Source organism: Phocoena phocoena, chromosome 14 (assembly GCF_963924675.1).
Source record: "Phocoena phocoena chromosome 14, mPhoPho1.1, whole genome shotgun sequence".
Classification (NCBI taxonomy): domain Eukaryota; kingdom Metazoa; phylum Chordata; class Mammalia; order Artiodactyla; family Phocoenidae; genus Phocoena; species Phocoena phocoena.
In genome coordinates, this window is record NC_089232.1 from 80,933,000 (window position 1) to 80,935,432 (window position 2,433).

Sequence of the window (2,433 nt, forward strand, 5' to 3'; positions counted from 1 at the left end):
CAGCACGCCCGCATCTCTCCGCGAGGCGGTATTAATAGTTACTTACGTGGCCGGGGATCTCGGAGCGAGCGGGGCCGTGTGTGCGCGTGTGTGCGCGCGCGCGCCTAGCTCGCGCTCAGTCTCCCCATTCAATGTCACCGACACATTTCTACGGCGCCTCCGCCCCCCCCAGCGGCACCGGCGACTGGCTCAGCCCAGAGCAGGCCCCGCCCCTTCCCCGCCCGGGCCGCCCTCATTGAGCCGGGTGCCCATCAATCAGCGTCGCCTCTGCCAGTCCCGGGGCGGCTTCCCGCGCCCGCGGCCGGCTGCCACTGCCATTGCAGCTCCCGGTGTCGGGCGCGGGCGCTAGCCTCCCAGTTGGATGACTCGGCCCGGGCGAGGTAAACAAAGTGCATTATCCAACCGCGGCCCGGGGCTGGGAAGGTAGAGCACCGGACCGGGGAGGGAGGGTCCCGGCGCCTCCACAGGCTGACTGCGCGCGCGGCTGGGCAGGAGTCGCCCGGTCACAAGTACCCAAGCAGCTCCAGCAGTGGCTAGTGGACTTTCTAACCCGTTCGTCTTCCCCAGAAAGCCAGGCATCCTCTGAGCATCAGGACACCGCTGCTCAGATGTAGCTTTTCTCCGTGGAGAATGTGCTTGCATCAGTGGTGCCGCACGGAGTTTCAAAAATTAGTTTCGTTATCTTTTTCCAACACTCTTCTCCCCATTTAAAAAGAAATCGATTGCTTACTTTTAGTTGGTGTCACCCTCCAAACCCCGCCCCCCACCAAGGCTTTGAGTATTTTCTGCAGAAGACCAGCTTGAAGGCACCTTTTAACTCATACCAAAGGTAATCACTAATTCTTCCTCTCCCAAGACAGTGCCCAGAGTGCCTTGGCCCAGTGAAACAATGCCCTCAATGCCCTACGCACACCTCCGGCGAGGCTCCAGGCCGCTAGCCAGAGTGGCGCCCCCACCCCGACGCACACGTGGGCCAAAAAGTCATTCAGCACTGAGAATCAGGTGAGGGCTGCCTTTTCACTCCAGTTCTTCTCAACTTCTGCAGGAGGTGCCAGTCCTCTGGTTTAGGCAGACACACGTCAGGAAAGGGGCTTGAACTCGGGCAGAGACTGGGACCTCCAGGCCTTAACCTAATGTATCCTGGTAAGTCAAGCAATCTGGTTGGGGGAACAAACTTTAAAAAATATATAAATAAATAAAAGCCAAGGGGCTGGGAAAGGGGCGTTTACAAGACTCTTGGAGCCCTCTGAGCTTTTACATGCATGTATGCATATTTTCTAGTGGGGGAGGAAAAGGGGACTATATCATGTATTGCCCACAGTAGGACACTTTTGAGCAAAAAAGAGAGCTCTATAATTATGCCCCCTGGAGCACATTTATAATTTATAATTATGCACAAACAGGTTGCTCTGGTGATAGGCAGTTCCTGGGAGGTTGGCCAGAGAGGACATAGACTGTACGACAGGCCACCACAGGGCCGCAGGGTTTGAAAAGGTCAAGGAGTGGTCCCATGCCTCCTGGCAGGTCTCCCCAACCTACTCCTCACAAACCAGGACCCAGTCCCTGACCCTAGGGGGACTCATCTGTTCCCCCCAGGCCACCACCATGAGTGGTGAGTAGTATCCTTTCACCCAGTCTGGTCCCATGAAGACACCTGTGCTGGTCCCTGTCTCAGGAACAGACCTCTGTTTCTCTGCTGAGGGGTCAGAAAGAAAGGCGCCAGCCTCCTCTGTTCAGTGGCCACCAACAGCGCTTTATAACTAGGGGTTTAGGAGACCCTGTTCCAGCCCTGTCTGGGCCTCTGATTTTTGAATGAAAATTGAGTCAAGACATTTTTTTTTTTCCTCCCTGGGTCCCCTTTTTTCAACTGTAAAATGAGAAGCCTAACACCCACCCTGCTCAGCTCATGTGATTGCCTTAGAATTATATTTTTCAGTTCCAGGAAATCTATGAAGGTTTACCATAAGCTGGGCCTGCACTGGGTGTTAAGGATGCAAGTATGAGTAAGATTTGGTCTCTGACGCCCAGGAGCTCCTAGTCCGGCTTCAGACAGACATATGGAGATACATCATTTCATTGTGTAACAATGTGGCAATTAGATAGCAAGGCGTCCAAGAAGTGTAGAGGAAGGAACCACTTTTCCCGGGCTTCAGGGAATTTTCCAGAAAATGTGATTTTTTTTCACCTTGAATTAATCCAGAGCAAGTATTTATTGAAACCTACTGTGCACCAGACACTGAGAAAAGAGATACAGTGATTTTAAAAATGTACTTTCCTGTGCTCATGGATCTTGAAAAGGTTCTATGAGTCATGCAATAACATAAATAAGAGATTGTCATTGGCATTTCAGGCAGAGAGAAAGAATGTGCAGAAGCAAAGGAGTGGGATGTTCTGAAATTTCTAGTAACTCCCCATGGCTCTGGTATTGGCAGC